The sequence below is a fragment of the Scyliorhinus torazame genome, chromosome 8 (genome assembly GCF_047496885.1).
Source record: "Scyliorhinus torazame isolate Kashiwa2021f chromosome 8, sScyTor2.1, whole genome shotgun sequence".
In the NCBI taxonomy this organism is placed as follows: domain Eukaryota; kingdom Metazoa; phylum Chordata; class Chondrichthyes; order Carcharhiniformes; family Scyliorhinidae; genus Scyliorhinus; species Scyliorhinus torazame.
The window spans coordinates 118,809,174-118,818,439 of record NC_092714.1 but is presented as its reverse complement, the minus strand read 5'-3'; the positions used below and the strand labels follow the sequence as shown (position 1 = coordinate 118,818,439).

The 9,266-nt window shown below is 44.4% G+C and overlaps 1 long non-coding RNA gene across 1 annotated transcript in view; it reads right to left on the bottom strand.

Annotated features, from left to right (window-relative positions):
* Nucleotides 1–704: 704 nt before the first annotated feature.
* The window catches only part of LOC140428770 (uncharacterized), a 34,915-nt gene continuing 26,353 nt past the window's right edge, over nt 705–9,266 (bottom strand). Inside the window, exon 2 of the long non-coding RNA XR_011948872.1 lies at nt 705–1,057. This is a non-coding gene — a long non-coding RNA (uncharacterized lncRNA). The remainder of the gene's footprint in view (nt 1,058–9,266) is intronic.

Genomic DNA, 9,266 nt, shown 5'->3' with positions numbered 1-9,266 from the left:
TCCCTCTATTCCCATCCTATTCATATATTTGTCAAGATGCCCCTTAATTGTCACTATCGTAAGTTTGAGGCAACTGCAAATCAGCTGAGAAAAAGGAAAAGAAATGAGTGTCAGCAGACACAGTACATTAGATCAAGCAGATCATAGAGGTCTGCTCTGTGGTTATGCCCAACATTTAATGATTGCGTTACAAAAGCTATATGTGTCCCCATTAGAGATGCAAACCAGAATCATTCAGGAAGTTAAAGCTGCCATCATTGAAATGATCTGATGACTACCATAGTGTCTTTACAGACTATGTTTGACAGATTAAGGTTTATACAGCAATAGGACTCCTCCATTGAACAGTCCTGTGCCTTCATTCTCAGCCACGTTTAATTAATAACTGAAACAATGATCAGGGTTCTTTAGATGTGTAGGGAGCGCTGGTTTACACAAGATATTATCAGCAAATGTGGTAAGGTTGTGACAACATTACTGCCAGGGAGCTTGTACCTTTTCTGTGAAGGATAAAAAGTGTTAGTACATCGGTGAAGAAGGGGACATTTATGCAAAGGAACACCGTAGACAAACTCAGATGGCAAGGAGAAAAATGTGAGATGGATGCACAGAGAAAAAGGACAAAAAGTGTTGAGGACAAGCACAAAAAAATGACACAGAACAGAAAGAATTATAATGTGCGAGACATGCAACGAGACATACAGGACGAGAGACAGACACAATTTATTTTTGTCTGTCAACAATACTGCAGGAGAATAGATCGCACTAGGTTAATTATTAACAATATTAACTTTATACAACATAGTGTATCAGGTAATATATACCATGTCAGATGAAGCTATGTGGAAAGTTTATAAAATACAATTCATTTTAGTACAGGTTGCCTGATCTCTCCAGATTCAATCATGATGTTGAAATGAGCAGCTCCCTTGCCTCTGGAGTGTAATTTCACAGGTCCAGTTGTCATCTCTGGCATTCCTCTTGGCCGACAGCCAATAAATCAATCAAGCGTTTTTTCTCAGGCTATGAATGCGGTGATAAACACACAGCTGAAGAGCTGCGAAGAGAGCAGCAGGAGTAATGAGAGAAAAAGTAGAAAAGAGAAAGAAAAATATCAGAAAAATTATAAGAAAAAGTAGGTGAAAGAATATGCCACATGTATGTTCGCACAATAAAAATATACGTACACAGCTTGACACTATTCACAGTTTTTGCATTTTTTGGCAGAAATCAAACATTGTATTATATGGTTCAAACTGAAGATTTCACACCTCTTTGTTCAATATTTTTTCAAAAATCATCTTATTGGCATTTTCAAAATTATCTACATTGCTGTTCATTTTCATTTATTGTACAGTCACAAAAGTTCCTTCTTAGCTTTCTCTATTAACAGTCTGTTGGCGTCTGGCTCAGCATACAATCCTCCCTATCCCCCCGTCCAGCTCCTCCCTCCTTGACCCCCCGTCCCTTCCCCCCTTTCTCACTGCTGCTCCCCATTTTTTCTTGCTGGGTTTTGCTGAGCTCCCTCGCTTTCCTCTTTCTAGCTTGTCCTGGCTATTTCCCCCTGGCTACTGGCTATTTATTTATTTATGTGTTGGCCACAAACAGGTCTCGGAACAGTCGGGTGACTGGATCCCATGTTTTGTGGAGGCCCTCGTCCGACCCACGGATGGTGAATTTGATTTTCTCCATTTGGAGAAATTCCGATAGGTCGGACAGCCAGCTTTACGTGGTACTGCTGATCGGCAGCCAAGCAGGATTCTACAGCGGGAGATCAGGGAGGCAATGGCAAGGGCATCCGCCCTCCTCCCCATGAAGAGATCTGGCTGGTCTGATACCCCGAAGACTGCCACTTTCGGGCATGGCTCCACCCTCATCCCCACCACTTTGGACATTGCCTCGAAGAAGGCATCCTGTCTGGGGCGGCCTGGTGGACGGGGAGGGGGGGTCCGAACGCGGGGGGGGGCCTCCACCGTGGCCTGGCCCACGATCGGGGCCTACCGATTGGCGGGCTGGCCTCTCGTGGTGGGGGCCTCTTTTGTTCCACATCGGCCCCTGTAGCCCTATGCCATGTTGCGTCGGGGCCGGTGTGGAGAAGGGAGTTACCGCGCATGCGGCATTCACGCCGGTCGCAGCGCACATGCGCAGACCCGCGGCGCCCATTTGACGCCGGTATCGGCAGCTGGAGCGGCGTGGGTCGCTCCAGTGCCGTGCCGGCACCCTGTAGGGCAGAGGATCGCTACACTTAGCGGTCCGATGATGCCGTCGTTAAACTCTCCAGTTTTTACAACGGCGTCAACACTGATTTCAGTTGGGAGAATCCCACCCTCTGTTTTAACGATGTTAGCTGAAGGATAATATTGGCAGGACACCAGGGCTGTCATTTGAATACAGTCATGGGAACATTCACATCTATCTGAAAGAGGCCTTGGTTTAACATCCTAATTTGAAAGACAGCGACCTGGAATTTGCACTTAATTGTATTGTTCTGTATTGCCACAATTTTCCTGAGATCTATGTAACCCAGTTTTAATCGCATCATGCGAGAGCAAGTCCTGCCTACAAAACTGACCATACACACTTATGTGAATTACTCACCAATGGAACTTTCCACTAAGCGCTTTTTTTTTTGTGGGCCTTCGGAAGGCTTGAACATTAAGCTGGTTCTTTGGCGTGCAGGCACCAAAGGGTTTTTAAATCATTTAAATGTGATTTTGTTTGAATTTTCCACAAAATTGGATATGTACCCCTATATATAACCGGACAATAGCCTTTTAAAATATATATTTATTTCTGTAATTTAGTTTATAAAAATTTTATAGTGAATAAAACTTAGTTTTTATATTATAAACCTATTTTCAGTTGTATTAATCAAGCGTCACCACTTTGTCACTTATGAAGGAAACATTTTTAAAATAAACTTAGAGTACCCAATTATTTTTTTCTAATTAAGGGGCAATTTAGCGTGGCCAATCCATCTACCTTGCACACCTTTGGGCTGTGGGGTGAAACCCATGCAGGCACAGGGAGAATGTGCAAACTCCACATGGACAGTGACCCGGGGCCGGGATCGAACCCGGGTCATCAGCGTCGTAGCTAGCAGTGCTAACCACTGTGCCACCGTGTCACCCCTGAAGGAAACATTTTAAAGAAAACTATTTCATAAAAATTACATTTTAAAGCATTGCCCAAATGTGCTGGTTGGTGGCAGAAATTGCATTTGACAACATGCAAATAGGTTTGAGCAGGAACTTGGGGAAAGAAATACACTTTTCAAACCAAACAGTAGTGTGTGCCCTTTCTGATGGAATGGCTGATAGTGCCCAAAGAGGAATCTACCCAAGGAACTGTAATGCTGAAGGCATGCAAATGGATACACACACAAAAGATGCATTTCACAGTTTCAATGTACTGCGCAAAATAATTGACCAAAGTGATATCTGCGTGATTAGCAACCACCAGGTTTGAACAACAACAAGCTATTTATTAGAATACTATATACAGAGTGCTAGAATGTGCTACCGACTTCTACAGCTCCAGGATTGATTCTGTCCACGAATGCCCGTGCTCAGCCCCTTGGATCCGCGCTCTGTGACCCGAATGGCCGATGGGTCATATGGGTGGCACGGTAGCACAGTGATTAGCACTGTTGATTTACAGCGCTAGGGACCCGGGTTTGATTCCCGGCTTGGGTCGCTATCTGTGTGGAGTCTGCACATTCTCCCCGTGTCTGCATGGGTTTCCTCCGGGTGCTCCGATTTCCTCCCACAAGTCCCAAAAGACGTGATTGTTAGGTGAATTGGACATTCTGAATTCCCCCTCTGTATACCCGAACAGTCGCCGGAGTGTGGTGACTAGGGGCTTTTCACAGTAACTTCATTGCAATGTTAATGTAAGCCTACTTGTAACAATAATAAAGGTTATTATTATTATGATGCTTCGAAACATCACCTCATCAAAAGGCCCACTGCTACATCCTTCCCCTCTTAACTGCCTTCTACAACATACAAAAATAGTTAAACCATTTACAAAGCAACAACAATAATAAACATTTTGAACACAATTAATTATAAATTCAGTCGATCTGGGGACATGCTCTTCCTCTGGGAACGATGGAGCTCAACAGTTTGTGTCTCAACACTAGAGGTAGTCTCATTGGATTGTCAGAAACCTGACTTTCTTCTTGTAAGGGTGCAGCAATGCTTCTTCCTTCTTCAGTTCCCACTGGAACAGTACTTGGCCCTTCTTCAGGCGGGCTTGACTCTTCAGTTCCTTGGCTAACAACCACATTATTGACAGGTACAATCGGAGCCATTGGCTCTCCATTGGTTCAACTGCCCCATTGGTTCTCTAAGTGACTCCCATCTTCTCAAATGATCCATTTTTTTGGATTTTGTCCTGTTCCTCCACCTCATATCATACCGGCCAAGTTCTGGCCACCACAACACCTGGAGCCCAACTCGGTCCACTTCCAAACTTTTTGACATACACTGGATTGTCTACTTCGAATGTCCTCTCACCCCATGATGCATCTTGATTCATCTTTTCAACACTTTGTCTTGACTCTACCCTCCCTGCCAAATTTGGAAGCACCAGGTCCAAACTCGCTATTAACTGGCAACCTGCCATTAACTCAGCGGGCTTGGTCCTATAAGTATTGAGGAAACACACTCGGCGGGATTCTCTGTACCTCCATGCCTGTGCCTCTTAGTGTCCAAAGAGGTTAGGTGGGGTTACGGGGATAGAGTGGGAAAGTGAGAGGGGCCTGGGTCGGGTGCTCTTTCAAATGAGTCAGTGCAGACTCGATGTGCTGAATTGCCTCCTTCTGCACTGTAGGATTCTATGGTTCTAAGGTGTGGCATGTATGTGCTTAATCTCAATTTATGATTCATGACATTAAGTGTTGGAACTCAGCAATGGTAAATGCTGTCCCATTCTCTGAAATTAATACCTCTGGCAGACCATGGTGTGCAAATCAGTGATGTAGCCTCTCCACTGTAGCATAGACAGTTGTGAACTTCATCTGATAAATGTCTAACCACCTTGAATACCATCCACTAATAGAAAGAACATTGTACCCATGAATGGGCTTATGTAATTGACATGAACTCACACCCAAGGCCAACCTGGCAATTTCCAAGGGTGCATTGTGGTTGCAGTTGGTCATTTCTATTGCAGGTGGCATTGGACACACTGTTTTATCATTTCTTCGATATCTATGTCTATCCCAGGCAACCAAACGTAATGACAAACCAACATCATTACCTTTGACATTCTGGGGTTGCCGCTGAGCAATTCATCAAGTAATAGCTTTTTCCAGGTACAGGGATGACCACTCTCGTCCCCACAGGAGGATACCATCCTCACAGCTAAGTTCATCTTTCTTTGTTTGATAAGGTTTCAACTGATCTGACATCCTGTCATGATACCAACCATGTCGAGTCATATGCTGCACTTTGACAATATCGGATCTCTTAGGGTCCAGCACTTTATCTGTTGTGCAGATACAGGTAATGTATCAAGAAAATTTAAGGCTCGGATGATTTTCTGAGGCACCGATGGAGGTGGCGTGATTTCTGGTAACGGAAGATGACTCAAGACGCCTGTGTTGGCGATATGTGACCCAGGTCGGTACTCGTAAGCAGCCAATAACAAGGCCCAACTTTGTATCCTCGGAGACACAACTGGGGGGATTACTTTGTCTTCCTTGAATAGCTCAAATAAAGGTTTATGTTGGGTGATGACTGTGAAGTACCCCCCATAAACGTACGGCTGACATTTTTTGATACCAAAGGTGACGACTAGACCCTATTTCTCGATTTGTGAAACACCCCCTCTCTTCATCAGTCAGGGTTCTTAAAACACAGCCAATGGCTCTTTCAGTCCCCTTCATTCATTGTCTGTGACAAAACAGCGGCAACTCCATAGGGAGACACATCGCAAGTGAGCATAATTTATTTAGAAGGATCAAAATGGACTCGTAAACAAGTTGATTGAAGGACTTGATTCATTTGCTTGAATGCTTCCTTCTGCAGTGTTTTCTGTCATAATATACATGAGTATATCATGATGCAGACACACACACACAAACTGATGGACATGCAATGGGACCAATCAGCATACACAACACCGCAGCCAATCACCAGTGAGAGCACACGCACCATAAAGACAGGGGACAGGAGCGTTCCCGCTCATTCTAGTAGCAGCCAGCTCAGAGCACAGAGCTCACAGCCTGCAACACAGACATTCACCATGTGCTGAGTGCATCACCTGGTTAGGACTAGGCAAGGGTCACCAGTTAAAGCTGGTATTGCATTTACCCACAGTTCAAGTATGTTAATATAGTTAACCTGATAATAAAATAGAGTTGCACCACTTCCAGTGTTGGTGACCTGTTTGTGATCCAGAACACCCAACACATCATTTTCCAATACCATTTCTGGCGTTTTTTAAATAGTACATGCAGGGATGGCAGCACGGTGGCGCAGTGGTCAGCACTGCTGCCTCACGGCGCCGAGGACCCTGGTTCGACCCCGGCCCCGGGTCACTGTCCGTGTGGAGTTTGCACATTCTCCCCGTGTCTGCGTGGGTCTCTGCCCCACAACCCAAACATGTGCAAGGTAGGTGGATTGGCCATGCTAAATTGCCCCTTAATTGGAATTTTAAAAAAAAATAGTACATGTAGGGTTGCTAGCATTGTTGATAAGTTGATAAACCGCCCATAGTAATTTACCATTCCGAGAAAAGATTTTAACTCCGCTGTATTCCTTGGAGTTGGTGCTTTCTTAATAGCTCTTACTTTATCTTCCATTTGATGTAACCCTCGTGCATCCACTCTGTAACTTCGATAAGCCACTCATTCACTTGAAAGGTGCACTTCTCGCTCTTTAAACACACTCCAACATTCTGGAATCCTTTTAAAATTTCCTCTAGGTTGGATAAATGCTTCTTCATGTGGCTCCCATTATCAGCAGCAGAATGTCTGTAATACATTGACAAATTGCACAAGTTGTCGAGACCCCAAATGGTAATCATGTATATTGATGTAGTCCTTTGTGCATATTAATAATGACAACCTCTCTGAGAGCTCAACCAGTTTCAGTTGTTGGTATGCATGACTCGTGACTTGGTTTATGTTAGATCCCCAGCCAACTTCACATACAGGTCCTCTATTTTGGGGATGGGGTACCTGTCTAATTTCACCACTTGGTTTACCATCAACTTGTAGTCTCCACAGACGCAAATGGCCTTGTCAAGTTTGACTACAGTTACAATGGGCGCTGCCCGCTCTGCAAATTGTACCGGCCCAAATCCTCTAATCACCTCAATTCGGTCTTGATGTTTTCATGCAATGAGTAAGGCACAGTCCTGACCCTATAGAACCTCTGTGTAGCACAGGATCTATATGAATCTTAGATTTTAAGCTTCTGATTTTACCCAATTCCTCCTGGAATACTCCTTGATATTTCCTTAGGACTTCATGTAGGCTTCCTTCACCGATCTTAAAAAAATCCAACCAGTTTAACTTGATTTTTTGGAACCACCCCATCAAACTTGACCCCTCCCTGATATGACTATTAAGGATAGTTAAGCAGGTCACTGCCTGTAACCCACAGGGGTCATTGTTGTCCCCACAATCGTGTTAGCCTCACTGTATATGTGGTCAGCTCAACTGCGGTGTTCTTTAATCTCAAGGGTTGAACCACTTCCTGGAGGTATCAGTAAATTTGTTCTCCACCTACCATGAAGGAGGCTCCCGTGTCCACCTCCATCTTGAGTGGACAACCATTGAGCATTAATATTATTGTAATTGGGGCTAATCTGCCCACATTTATGCTATTCAACCGAAAACTCTTTTGGTCTGTTTCCTGAGTTACCTTCATGGCAGGCCCTGCTTATTCCAGCACTTGAAACTTATATGTCCTTTCCTAGCACAGGCAAAACACATTGCTTCTTTAAATCGGCACTTCCCCAGGGAAAGACTCCCCCCACTCCCCCTGTGGAAACCTGCAGGTTCTTCACAGCTGGTGCCCCTGATAAGGCCAACAGTCGAGGTTGAACACATCTGTTCACTTTTTCAATATCACAGTGATCTGAATCATATCTTCAGGTGCTGGCTTTTAGTTGTCAATGAGGCCTTTTATTGCTCTGTCTGGGCTGCTGACTGAATCTTTTATATCCCTGCATTCTCTTGCTTTCTGGATTTCTTTGCTCATTAAACCCAGTCCCCTCAATATTGGCGCCACTTACACTAGCAGCTTCCTTCCAGACCTGGTGGACTTGGCCGCCCTACACGCTTTGAAGCTCCAGAGTGCCTTTTTCTGCACTTTCCATAGCTACAGCAACCTTTAGGGTTATCTCGGACTCTGCAACATTTCTTCTGTATTGCAGTGTTCCTCACCCCATACACTAAACTGTATCTTAACACGTCATTAAGGGCAAGTCCATTTCACAGTTCTCTGCTATTTGCCTTAAGCTGGCCACAAAGGCTATCATCGCTTCTGCAGAGGCTCTTGTAGTTGAATTGAATTTATACCTTTGCATAATTATTGAGGGCTTTGGATGGAAATGACATTTCACAAGATCTACTAAGTCTGTGAAAGTCTTTGTATGAGAAGTGCCTGGAGATGTCAAACTATTGATTAAATTGTAAGTTTGGACTGCACATGCTATTAGTTGTATAATCTTTCTGTCCTCCTCGCCCCCTCTTTTGTTTGCCTGGGAAAAGGTACTGTAGACTACTGTAGTCCAAAGATGTGCCGGTTAGGTGGATTGACCATGCCAAATTCCCCTAATGTCCAAAAAAGATAGGAGGGGTTATTGGGTTATGGGGATAGGGTGGAAGTAAGGGCTTAAGTGGATTGGTGCAGACTCGATGGGCTGAATGGCCTCCTTCTGCACTGTATGTTCTATGTTCTATGTAGACATTCAGCATATTGAACCCAGCCTTCCGCGTTAGGATCAATTGGATCTAATGTGCCACAAAGAGGCATTTTGCTGACTCACACGTTGTAGATTGGCTTGACTCGATTTATTTGAACATGAGGTTGGTTTCCAGTTACGTGCGGTGATTCAAAGGCGCTTCTATTGATGCTCATTGCCAATAAAATACCTGCATGATTGGCAACCACTGGGTTTGATCAACAACAAACTATTTATTTGAATAACAATAACTACACACAGAGCGCGAGGATTTGCTACCGACTTCTGCAGCTCCAGGTTTGATTCTGCCCGGGAAAGTCTGTGCTCAGCCCCCAGAAGCCGAT